We start from the raw sequence: 14508 nt of genomic DNA, 5'->3' as shown, positions 1-14508 counted from the left end.
TTACCTTTGTTGTGTGAACGGTACAATTCTAACAACAACTTTGATTCAGTAGATCTCAGCATGATTAGAATGGCGACATCCATATGAGCACATTCCTGTGAATCGTCTCACAAACACCAGAATTGGAGAATCTCACCCTCCTCCTTTCTTGCTACTCACTAATTCAAGAAGAAGAAGGAGGAGGAGGAGGAGGAGGGGGGGGGGGGGGGACAAAGAGACTCACACACCTTCTCATCTTGCTGAAATGACTACTTAAGGTGGCAATGAATAGACAACCCAACTGTTCACCTTCTCCTTCTTAAAGACTCTCTTTAAGAGATGACTATTAAGGTGCCATAAAGAAACCACTAACTCTTCATCTTCTCTACCATCTAAGAAGAGATGACTATTAGTGTTTCTCTTGTTAGGCTCTTAGTTGGGGTGGACTTTAAGGTTTGAACTCATTTCGGGCTTAAGGTTCAAACCCATACTATTTTAGTCAAACTGAAATAAATCAATCTCCAAGTTCACATGCTATTTGTGTGTGATCCAATAGGTTATCGTAACTTTTGCAATGTTTCTAAAATAATATTTTAGATACATAAGGAATGAATGACATCTAGAAATGCATCATTGTTGCCCGAGTGACGAAAATGTTGAGATCTGACCTAACCTTTCTGTGTCTATTATCTTGTATGATTTGGTCATTTTATCTGCGATATCTAGATTGATCGATGAGACATAAATCGTGTTATTCTCTTATCAATTTTTGTATTTCTAGATCTCTAAGTAGACTCACTTAACCAAATGAGTTTAATATTTTATATTGACTTATTTAAGCAAAACCATATATTTTAGTAGTCTTATTTAATCAAGGGGCTCACAGATATCATTTCCGTCATATGGAAGGGATAGATCCCATCTACATCACTTACATACCTCCACATAACTTATTGCATACACAATGATTGATTTTATAGTTCATCTTGTTATGAGTGACATTTGCCGATATCAAAGTACACAACTCCTTGTGTAGGGAATCTTAGTGATTTCAAGTCTAAGGATTATTTATACCAATAGTTATTATGAAAATATTTATGACACTCATATAAGATTCATAAAATATTCTCATGGCGGGCCAATTCACTACATATTCTCTAATATATATCATGTGTCAATTTAATATCTTATATCCATGACTTGTGAGATTAAGTCATTAATTGACCTACATTCTAGTCTCAACACATTAATATTGCCCTTGTATATTAATGTTTGACTACACACACACTATTAATTCAACCAATTGATATGTTGTAGACTAGAACCTACTACCCTAGGATATTATTATACTTATTCATCTGACACATATCTGAAGTAAATATAATATCCATAAACTTTCTCTTTTATTAATGAAATATGATACAAAAGTTTCCTTGTCAATCTTCTCATAATTGGCTCTAAGGGATAATACTAACAACCTTTTCTATTGGTTTTTTCATGTTCTGCAAATCTCGCACACATGAATCGTTGAAATTCTAAATTTCTTGAAACGGTTCAAACTTTAGTTGTTGTAGTTTGCTTAATTACTAAAATTTGTCGCCACCTTCTCTCTCTCTCTCTCTCTCTCAACCTCCTTCGCTCAGTTGTCTCCCAGATACCCATGGTTTGATTCTCAGCTACAGCATATTTATACGATTTTTTTTTCTTTAAATGGGACTTGCAATTAAGGGATGCTAGACTTTTGAACCGCCCGCCGCATGTGCTTCCCGATTTACCCTGGTAGTTAGTGGGAAACTTCCGTGAGGTCAAACCGATAACCCTAAGCTCTACGTTACCTACTCTGATTAATCATTTTTTTACCAGCTAAGTCATCCCTCTTTCTCTTTTTTTAATAGCTCCATATTCCCTTCTTTCCTTCTTCCACCTTGTCGTCAGAACCCCACTATTGTAGAACCCCACTATCCTAACCCCTTTTCTTTTTCTTTATTTTTCGACAAATCATTTTCTTTTTTTTTTTTGCTTTTTTTTCCCATAAGTAAAAAAAAAATCTCTTCATTTTCTTTTTCTTTTTCTTTTCGCTTCCTTTTCCAACAAGTAAAAATTTTTTTTCCCTCTTCATTTTTTTTCTTTTTTTTCTTTCTTTTCCAAAAAAAAAATATTTTCTCCCTCTTCGTTTTCTTTTCCTTTTTTGCTTTCTTTTTCAACAAGTCAAAAAAAAATCCCCCTATTTATTTTCCTATTCTTTTTTTCTTTCTTTTCTAGTTAAAAAAAACTAAGGAAGACTTCATCTTTTTAATCTCATCTCAAAATCATCCCTTTCCTCCGCTAGATGCGCTCATTCCCACGCCTTTGTTCATTTTCTTATTTTATTTACGATGTTAAATAATCAACAACATTATGGCCAAAGGCAAAGTTTAGAACAATATCAAATCTGTCATATCATTGGACATACTAGAAATCAATGCTCTAGAAGATTTGATTGGTAATATACTCGAAGTAAATGCCAAATTTGTATCAGAATTGGACATATTGATATTCAATGTCTTAGACGATTTTACTAAAATTTCAATGGTGGTCATGCAGCTTCAAGACAATGAACTACTTCACAAGTCTATTCCAAAGTTCTCTCGTCTGTGCATACTCATGGTAAACTCTTAGAGTTTTCATCTAAGGAATGATATATTGACACTAGAGCAATACATCATGCCACATCAGATTATAATATCCTTACAGACGTAATATCATATTATGGCTCAGATACGGTTCAAGTAGGTAATGATTCAGGCTTATAAATTGCTAATCTTGGAAACACATACATTCATTTATCTAATCATACTTTTCACATGCGCAACATTTTTCATGTTCCATCTATTACCAAAAATTTACTTTTCACACATCAATTTTATTTTGATAATAATGTCGTGTTTGAATTTCATCACAATCATTATTTTATAAAAGATATAGGAATAAATACTATCTTATTTCATGGTGGTATAAAAAATGGTCTATACTATCTTCAAAGTTTTCCCATCAAAGTTTTTATTGGTGAACACACATATAAACCAGATTGACATGATCAACTTGGTCATCCTTTTCTTCGCATTATTCAGATGATCATCAATAAATATGGTTTACCTATTTTCTTCACCTCCTCTCTATTTCATTCATGTAGGACATGCATGAAAACTAAAAGTCATAATTTACCTTTTTATTCTTCCCATCATGTTTCTAGTTTTCCACTTGAAATAATTTGTTCTTATATTTGGGGCCCTACACCTATCTTGTCTAACCAAGGTTTCTTTTATTATGCTTCCTTCATCGATCATTTTAGTAAATATACTTGACTTTATCCTATGGGAAGAAAATATATTTTATTTGACATATTTTGTTATTTTCAAAAATAAGTTGAAAGGTGTTTTAATTATAAGATAATTTTTCTTCATTCTGATTGGAAGGCGAATATCAAGTTCTCTATCGTTATTTTGTCTCTTATGGAATTGTTCATCAAATCTCTTATCCTTACACTCTGAAACTAAATGGCTATGCTAAGAGAAAACATAGATATATAGTTGAGACTGTTTTAGCACTTGTCCATCATGCATCAATTCCGTATAAATTTTAGGATGAAGATGTTAGCACTACCGTATATCTTATAAATCGATTTCCTATTAGATTGCTCAATCATAAGTGTTCTCTTGAAAAACTTTATAATCAAACTCATGATTATACTTTACTTCAAATTTTTTATTGCGTATGTTATCCGTGGTTACGCCCTTACTTTAAACACAAACTTAACTCTCGTTCAGTGAGAAGGAGATTTACGGTGGGAGAAAGGGAAAAAAGCGAGGGAAAGAGGAAGATAGCCTAGGATGATAATATCGATGTTGGCATTCAAGGCCCACATCCTAAGATTAGCCCGGATAGATCATTTGGGTTGGCTTCGCCATTGGAGATAGGAGCCCAAACAAAAGGAAAAGGACCAAAATCAATAATATTTAATAATAAATTATTATTTAAAGATTATAATTGAAAGAAATAAAATAATTAAATTGAGCTAACTTAGCAAGTTAGTTGGTTTAGATTAGTCGATTAAGTTGGGTGGCTAATTCAAGCTAGATGAGTTTAGGTGGATTGGATGGATTAAATTAGTCGAGTTGTATAAATTGACGTGAGTTATTTTAAAATGATTTTCTAATATTTTTAAATTTAACTTATTTATATTTTAAAATTTGGAAGAGGTTATCAATTTTTTAGTCATGCTAATTTTTTTAACATTATAAATTCTCAAACTTATGTTATTGTATATATGTCTTATCAGGTGATAAATGGTTGAGTTAAAATTTATATTTTAGAAATTAATTTCGCTTCAGAATTTTAGACAAATAATAAAATTAAAATAAATTTAATAAATATTAAAGTAGTTTTAATTAATATAAAAATAATTTTTACTAAAATTATTTAGAACAATTTAGGATTTGTATATTATAATATTTTAATCAAAATTACTATAATACTTAGATATATATATTTGTAAATAAAAAATAAATTATTTTTAATATAATAGAAAAAATAATAATTTTTTTTTAAAATATAGAGCGCACTTTTGGTATAACGATAAAAAAATTAAAAAGTCGTTTCTACTTTTCCGAAGTATTATTTTATGTGTGTTTTTGTTAGTTTCATTCAAAGCTTAACCTTTAAACAATCGGTAATTTATCAAAACACATAGGTGATTTTTTTTCCATTTCAATACCCTAGTTTTAGAATTGTTCAAATAACATAGTCTCGTAGAATTTATTTTTCAAAATTTAAGTTAACAATAAATTATAGCAAATTTTTTAAAATTAGTAACACTATATTATTGATTTCTAAAAATTAATAACACAACACTAATTTTCAAAAATCAACAACCCTGTGTTGTTGATTTTTGAAAATCAACAACATAGTATTGTTGATTTAAAGTTTAAGAGATAATAACTTTTGATTGGAATTAAATCACGGGACACATAATAAATCAAATCGAAGATCACTCTGAGATTTTCTATTTGATATATTGTATTATCTCATAGTTCAATTCGAGTCAAAAGTTACTGTATCTCAAAATTTTAGTCAGTTACATGTTGTTGCTGATTTTATGCTGCTGAAAAATTAGCAACACAATATATTGTATTGCTTGTTTAACTATTGATATTTAAAATACTAACTTTTGATTGAGATTAAACCACGGGATGTATAATATATCAGATCGAAGCTCATTCAGAGATTTTCAATTTGATATATTATGTATCTCGTGATTCAATCTCAGTTAAAAGTTATGGTCTCTTAAAGTTTAAGTCAACAACAACGTTGCTGCTGGTCTTTTGAAGATTAGTAACACATTGTAGCAGGTACGAATCAAATTGAAGATCTCTGAACGAACTTCAATTTGATATATTATACTTCCCATGGTTTAATCTTAGTCAAAAGTTATGATCTTTAGAATATCAATAATAAAATCAACAACATAATATATTGTATTACTGATTTTTCGAAATCACCAACACAACATAACTTTTTACTGAGATTGAAGCATGAGATGTATAATATATCAAATCGAAGATCTCTAAATAATCTTTGATTTGATATATTGTATATCCCGTGATTTAATCTTAGTCAAAAGTTATGATCTTTTAAAGATAAATAGTAAAATCATCAACACAATGTTGTGTTGCTGATTTTAAAAAATTAGCAACACTATGTATTGCATTATTGATTTCAAAAAATTAGCAACACAATATATTGTGTCGCTAATTTTACTGTTGAAAAATCAACAACACAATATTTTGTGTTACTGATTTTATGCTGTTGAAAAATCAGTAACATAATATATCGTGTTGTTGATTTTTCTAAATCAGCAACACAACATTATGCCACTGATGTTTCAACAACACAATGCTAATCTTTAAAAAATCATAATTTTTTACTGAGATTAAACCATAGGATGGACAATATATAAAATCAAAGCCTGTTTATAGATCTTTGATTTGATATATTATATATCTCGTGATTCAATTAGAGTCAAAAGTTATGATATTCCAAAGTTTAAGTCAGTAACACGTTGCTGATTTCAAAAAATCAGCAACACAATATATTGTGTTGTTGATTTTACTGCTGATATTTAAAAGATCATAACTTTTGACTAGGATTAAATCACGGGGCACAAAATTATCAAATCGAAGCTTGTTCAAAGATCTTTGATTTGATATATTATACGGTTTATGATTTAATCTTAGTCAAAAGTTATGTTTTCTCAAATTTTAAATGAGCAACAATGTTGTGGCTAATCTTTCAAAGATCAATAACACGTTGTAGCAGCTATAAAATCATAGCTACTATAATTAAGAAATTGTAACTGTTACAACTACAAGTTATAATGTTGAGATAATAAAACATTTGATTCAGAATGAACTAGATGACGCATAATATATTAAATCGAAACTCATTCAAAAATCTTTAATTGTTTCTATAACTTTTTTGAATATCAAATTATTTTATACTGTTAATTATTACTTTGTCTAAATTATTGTACTCTTCTTGTGTATTATTGTTGTAAAACTCAATAAAGCTATTATTTTAATTTTATGGTATGACCGTCAAACATCACCTTTAATTGTTCAGAGATCTTCGATTTGATATATTATATATCAAATGATTTATGCATCTAATGGTTAAGTCAGCAATAATGTATTGTTGATCTTCAGAGGACCAAAAACTCTTCGTGTTATTGATCTTAATAAACCAACAACACATTGTGGCAACAACGAAATTATAGCTGCTATAACTATAAGATATAATTTTGTGAGACCATAACTTTTGATTTGGGTTAAAATACGAGACCCACAATATATGAAATCGAATATCATTCAAAGATCTATGATTTGATATAATGTGCATCTAATGGTTTAATCTGAATCAAAAGTTATATCCTCTTAAAATTAAATTTATAGTTATACAGCTACATTTTTGCAGTTGCTATAACGTGTATGTTGAATAAATTTTGAGAGGTTATAATTTTTAGCTCAAATTAAATCATGAGATGCACAATATATCTCTGAATGAGCTTTGATTTGATATATTGTGCATACCATAGTTCATTGTCAGTCAAAAGTTATAATATCTCAAAGTTTAAGTCAGCAATAATATGTTGCTGATCTTCATAAGACCATTAGACTCTTTGTTTTGCAATAATCTTAAGAACCTAGCAACACATTGTAGTAGCTATAATTTCGTAGCTGCTACAAGGTGTTGCTGGTTTCTTAAGATCAGCAACACGAAGAGTTTTTGGTCTCTTAAAGATTAGCAACACATTATTGATGACTTAACCATTGGACGCATAAACCATTGAATGCATAATCTATCAGATTGAAGATCTTTGAACAATTTGAGATGGTGTTTGATGACCATAACATAAAATTACAATAATAGTTTTATTGAGTTTTACAACAATAATACACTAAAAGAGGACAATAATTTAAACAAAGTAATAATTAGCAATATACAATAATTTGATATTAAAAAAAAAAATCAAAAATTTGATATCTTCGAAAAAAGGATGTCCAAGAAACTCATTTATGATGTCAGTAAGTGAGTATGATTGTCATGATCCTTATAATGTACTTTTGACATCATTTATCATACTTGAATCAAGTTGAAAAAAAATTACTACTCTCAATAGTGTATCACAATAGTGGTTGATGGCATTAGCATAATAAGGAGACTAAACTGAGCACATAGGACTTTATTTAGAGTGAATCTAACATCTCTAGATCCATCAACCACTTTTGAGACAAAATTGGCTGGTGGTTGTTGATTTACAGAAGACTGTGTTGCTAGTCTTCAGAAGATCAACAACATGTTATAGCAACTATGAAATCGTAGCTGCTACAACTATAAGTTATAATTTTTAGAGGTCATAATCTTTGATTAGGGTTGAATTATGGGGCACACAATACATCAAATTGAATCTCATTCAAAGATCTTTGATTTGATATATTGTGTGTGTCACGTCCCGGGGGAGTCCTTGCTCAAGGAAATTTTGACAACATCTCTCCTGTACCGATAATAATCTGAAACTTTACTACAAGCCCTCCGGCCACACAAACCTCGGCCAACACGGTCGGAATAATAACAATAAAAGTAAACAGACAATCCACGCAATTTATATTTACTCAGCCTCTAGCTGACACAACCACGAAGTTTATATTTAATAAGCCTTACTCCACTACAACAACGACAAACTAAACCCACAACAGAAACCCAACACAGCGGAAAACAACGGCAGTAGACCAAAACTCGATAAAAATCCTCGAGTACAATCCTACATCACAAGTATATAGAAAATACATAACAAGTAAACCAAATATTCAAAAATGAAAACCTATCGCAACAGGTGGCGGGGAACTAGCGACTGGAACCTCCTGACAACATCAACCTGAAATGGTAATAAATCAACGGGGTGAGTCCAAGAACTCATCGGATACCGGGCTGACATGTATAGTAAATAATAACTAACAATAACAAATATGTGTACAGTCTCCTGAAGTAATGAAAATGCATAACTGAACGAAAAGGGAGAAGTTGTACTTACCAGGACCTCCTATCAAGATAATAAGGTCGTCAGACCGTAAATAACATGCCCCTGTATGCATGTCAATCATATGTATCCATCTAATATGCAACAAATAAAGTGCAGCAAACACAAGCAATAAATATAATCATGCATATGATGCAAATGACATGTCCTGGTCACCCCTGACGCCAGTCATCCATCTCACACATGATGGTGAGACCGAGTGGGTAGGACAATGACAACTGTGCACTCTGCCATCATTGCTCATGATGACTGACCGAGTGGACAGGATGCTGTCGGAGTACACCTATCCTTCTACCCCAAATGATAAGTGGGGGAGCTCAATGCTCTCATCTCCCTGAGACAATCCAGAGGAGGGATCCCTGTCCTGCTACCACGCTACAGTCACACTACCCATGGGCGGACCAGCGGAGCATCGACAGAGCAACCTGCTGCAACACACCCCGCCTGAATAAAAACCACTAACCCATGAGTGGTTGTTAGAGCTGTCAGACGGGTCAACCCATGGCGGGGCGGGTCGGCCCGTGGCGGGCCAGCCATTTGGCGGGGCGGGGCGGGGCGGGGCGGGCCGTCAACTTGGCGGGTTGGGAAATTTTCAACCCAACCCAATCCAAGACGGGTCGCGGGTCTGGCGGGCCAACCCGCGGGCCTATCAAATTTTTTAAAAAAATTAAAAAAATAGTTCATATCTTCAATGTTTTACTTCGAAAATATTTTATCAATCAAATGTATTCATAAACAAATATTTTAAATATAAATGGACATAAACAAGTACTTATGTTAGGTCAAAAGTACTATTTTTATTTTAAAATTATAACAAAGAAAGATAATAAACTGACATAAAATTGTGCAACGAAGAGGAATAGTAATTAGGACTCCTGGCTATGCGTCGAGCAGTTTAGATCAGTGGTACCCTAGCGGTGCGTGCGTAAACGAATCAAATAAGAAGGTCATCTACTTTTAAGAAGGTTATCTAGTTTGGGTACACACACCAAGCTCTTCATTGTACATAATGTATGTTTCAGATTTATCCCATAAATGAATCAAATAAGAAGGTCATCTACTTTTAAGATTAATCGACTTTGTGTGCATATATATTTCTGTAACTTTTGTCTATCACACTCAACTTCACAAGTATGGGTTTTTCCTAATTAGTATTCCTCTCAACGAAGAAGATAATGAAATGCTACAATTTAACCATTGGTACTCTCGCAGTTGCAACATTGACTACTGATATAAACTACTTACATGTGTTTCTCAACCCGCGGGCCAACCCAAGCTCATCGCAAAGCGACCCACGTGGGTCGCGGGCCTAGGCGGGTCAGGCCGCGGCGGACTTTGGTTGATAAAATTTCAACCCAACCCGCTTAAATTGTTTGGCAGGGCGGGCCAACCCGACGGGCCTAACCCAAATTGACAGCTCTAGTGGTTGTGTGTGCAGATCCATGTAACTAGCAATGTGCTCAACAATAATAGAGCCGACAATCGCGCAACATGTAATTATGCGAGATGGTGCATGACACTAAGCATGAAGATCCTGACCATATCTACCTCCATAAAATATGTACCAAAAATAAATAGCTCAAATAAAAAGATCTAGGTACACGTATCAGATATGGTAACCGTCTAGTCCGGTATATCATAAGATATGGTATGTCACTTCCCCTATGAGCATAAAATATCAAGAGGGTAATGAATGCAAAAGAGGTAAGCAAAATAGCATACAATAGGTATACAAGTAGTGACATACCGATGCAGATATGAACATAATCATTACCACTCGTTAAAATCTACTATGCATATCAAATGACAATATCTAAAGATAAGTCAAGGTACCCGCCTCCAATAAAGTGCATGCCAAAGGTAATCCCACGTAAGGCAGCTCATTGCAAATCAGAATCTTGTAACAACACCTTTAATTTAGCTACTACCACAAATATCAAATAGCTAAATCCAATTCTTATTTACTAGGAACCCTAATTCATTTATTAAATTTCAGTTAGCTTACATAACTCGAGTCTAATCCGAAGCTTAGATTAAATCCATTATTTAATCCCTAACTAAATATAACTCACAAGTTAATTGGGGTTAGCTCCATTAACCCTAACCTTTCCACTATTCAATTTGATCAAAATCTATACATAATCAACCTAAACTTAAATAAATTTGAGTACAGTTCATTCTTAACCTTTCCTAGCTTCAAACATGTGTACGCTATAGCAAATGAAACAATTCCTCTACGTCTTACCTCAACACCGAACCTCTACTGCTGAACTTACAGCCAGATATCGCAGCTGCTACCAGGGGCACCTGCTGTCGTTCCAAACCAAATAACCCAAGTCAACCTCGAGTATGGATCGTTAATCAGGAAGTACACCGGGGTAAATTGATTACCTTAAATCTGGCTGTCGAAAACCCAAGATCAGTGATGGAAGAATCGGAACGAAACAAGACTCTACACCTGTAGTGATCGGTAGCAGACAGACCGTGTGATTGTGGTCAACCGATGGATGCCCGACCAGAGAGCTACCAGACATGGATGGTGACAAGACAATGTCGATGTCACGTCAAGTGGTAGGCAGTGGCTAGGGCACCAGCGACAGATCAACTCGAATGCTCGACTTCTGTACACGACCCGAAGAGGAAAGATCAGGTGGCGCTCGGCACTGTGGCTTGCTGCGAGAAGGAAAACTAGGGCATTGGCGACTGCGGCTAGGGCACAGCAAGAACGGCAACACCACTGCTCCAACGAAGGGTAGCACAACGTGGATGTTGATCGGCGCAAGGAGGAGATGGTGCGATCGTAATCTAGGGAGAGGAGGAGGCTTCGGTGCCGCGTAGAGGAGAGGAGGAGACTTTGGGTTGGGAGAAGGTGATCGGGTGGGGGGAAGAAGAAGAGAAGAGGGGAGAAGAAATGGGCAGCGTGGAGAAGTAGGGCATGGCGTCGGGTGAGGGGAGAAGAAAAAGAAAATGAAAAGAAAAACAAAAAATCAAACTTTTTCCCGTTTAAATGGGGTAGTTGAACAGGCTTTCCCGTGACCCAATAATTTATCCCCGTAACCTAAGCCATACGGGTTTCGAAAAATTCCCAGAAAATTGTTAAAAATTCATAAAAATTTCCTCATGGTTATTCGCCCTTTTTCGGTGTTTTACAGTGTGTCCCATAATTCAATTTGAGTCAAAATTTATTATCTTGCAAAGTTTACCTATCATACACGTTATAGCAATTACAAAATTGTAGTTGCTATAACTATAAGTTCAACTTTAAGAGATCTTAACTTTTGACTAGGGTTGAATCATAATATATCAAATCAAAGCTTATGCAGAGATCTTCGATTTGATATATTATGTGTTTCGTAATTCAACCTGAATAAAAAATTATGACTTCTCGAAATAATAACTTATAATTGTAGCAGCTACGATTTCGTAGCTGCTATAATGTATTGCTGGTCTTTAGAAATTCAGCAACAAAGACAAGGAACAATATGTTGAATTGAAAACTTTGAGAGGTCATAAATTTTGACTGGAATTGAATAATGAGACTTGCAATATATCAAATCAAATCTTGTTTAGAGATCTTTAATTTGATATATTACGCATTCTATAATTTAATCTGAATCAAAAGTTATGGACTCTCAAAGTTATAACTGTTGGTGCAACCTTAGGTCAAGGTTGACCTGGTTGACCTGACTCGAGTTGACCTGACTCGAGTTATATTTTGATGTTTGACTTAGGAAGATTGTTGGTGCAACCTTAGGTCAAGGTTGACCTAGTTGAGTTGTATTTTGATGTTTGACACTCGTGGAAGAGTTGTATTCTTGATATGGGACAAGAATAGATGTTTGGGAGATTATTGGTGCAACCGTAGGTCAAGGTTGACCTGGTTGACCTGACACTGGAAAAGTCCAAGTATGGAGACTTGGCACTGGAAAAGTCCAAGCAGGGAGCTTGACACTGGAAAAGTCCAAGTATGGAGACTTGGCACTGGAAAAGTCCAAGCAGGGAGCTTGGCACGCGAAAAGTCCAAGTATGAAGACTTGGTACTGGAAAAGTCCAAGCAGGGAGCTTGGCACGAGGGAAAGTCCTAACTGGGATGTTAGGCAGTGTGGAAAGTCCTGGTGAGTGAAACCAGGCAGTGGGAAAGTCCTAACTGGGATGTTAGGCAGTGGGAAAGTCCTAACTGGGATGTTAGGCAGTTGGAAAGTCCTGGTGAGTGAAACCAGGCAAGGGAAAATCCAGATGGATCAGGGATGATCGGACTTCTGGTGTTGGAAAATCCAGATGGATCAGGGATGATCGGACTTCTGGTGTTGGAAAGTCCAAGTAGGTCAAAGGGATTGACCGGACACTTGGTGGGGAGTCTTAGCAGGTCAAGGGAGTGACCAGATGCTAAGCATGATGAACCAATAGGTCAAGGTTGACCGGATATTGGTTTGGACTTGGTTTGGGCAAAAACCAAGCTCTGGATCGGTCTCCAGACCGATCCAGTGATACTCAGTGTTTCCTGATCGGTCTTGTGACCGATCAGATTCCACTCAGTAGCATACTGTGGAGTTCCTGATCGGTCCACAGACCGATCAGGCAACGATCAGAAGCGGAGAAAAGAAGCTCCTGATCGGTCCAGGGACCGATCAGGTGTATGCCTGATCGGTCTCCACGATCGATCAAGAGACGAGTGCGATTCTCTGTCTGTGAGAGAGCTGGGAGAGCTGGGATCGGTCTGGGGACCGATCAGGACAGAGCCTGATCGGTCCGCAGACCGATCAGGGATTCGATCGCGACACCTGATCGGTCTGGGGACCGATCAGGTGTCGAACAGAGGGTTCATACGCCTAGGCTGATCGGTCTGGTGACCGATCAGAGTTCTAGCCGTTGCGACGCAACGGCTAGTTTCTTCTGTTTCTTCTTCGCAGGTATAAAAGGATCGAGGGCATCTTCTGTGCAAAAAAAAAAAACTCTTCTTCCTCCTTCCTGTTGCTAAGTGCTGCTGTGCTTGAGTTTTGTTGAGCTCGTCCAAAGCTTCGCGTGAGCTTCACCGACTGGAACAGCTGCTGCTGTTAGAGTTTTTGAAGCTGCTGCTTCATCCGGACTCCAGTCGACGAGAAAGCAAGATTGGTAGAGTGCTTGTGTATTCTTATTGTATTTCTTGCTTACTCTTTGTTCTTGTACTCTTTGTTTGCTGTTGCAAACGTTTGTGGCGAGGTTTCTCCACCCACAAGGAGTATATTGTATTAGCCGGTTCTCCGGGGACTCATCCACCGACGGATTGACTGGACTCGTCCACCTTACGGACACGCCGAGGAGTAGGAGCCCTAATCTCCGAACCTCGTTACATCCTTGTGTTAAGGTTTGTTTTTCTTCTCTTTCGTTTCTTTGTATTTTCCGCTGCACTAACCTAATCGTAGGAAGAAACGCGAAAGATTGGGGTCGGCTATTCACACCCCCTCTCTAGCCGTTCAAAGGATCCTAACAAGTGGTATCAGAGCGAGGTCGCTCTTCATCGGATCAACACCCGTGGGAGCAAAGCTAGAGAATGGATCTCTATGGAGAAGATGTCACCATTCCACCCTTCTACGAATGCGGCGACTTCGCGTATTGGAAGGTAAGGATGAAGTATTTTCTTATGACTAACATAATGAATTGGTTTTGTGTACAAGAAGGATTTACTCCTCCGGTGGATAAGGAAGGAAAACCACTTGAGAAGAAGGAGTGGACAAGAGAACAAATTCACAAATCCGAAATCAACAAAGAGGTAACGAAAATAATTGAATTTTCATTGCCTACTAACATCTTGTGTAAAATAGGTTACAACAATGCCAAGGAATTATGGGATAACTTGGCCAAGTACCATGAAGAGAGCTCCACTTCAAGCCATGAAGAGGAGCCTAGTGAGCCAAGTA

The sequence above is a fragment of the Zingiber officinale genome, chromosome 7B (assembly GCF_018446385.1).
Source record: "Zingiber officinale cultivar Zhangliang chromosome 7B, Zo_v1.1, whole genome shotgun sequence".
NCBI classification, from domain to species: Eukaryota; Viridiplantae; Streptophyta; class Magnoliopsida; order Zingiberales; family Zingiberaceae; genus Zingiber; species Zingiber officinale.
The sequence above is the reverse complement of the archived record's forward strand: the minus strand, read 5'-3'. Positions refer to the sequence as shown.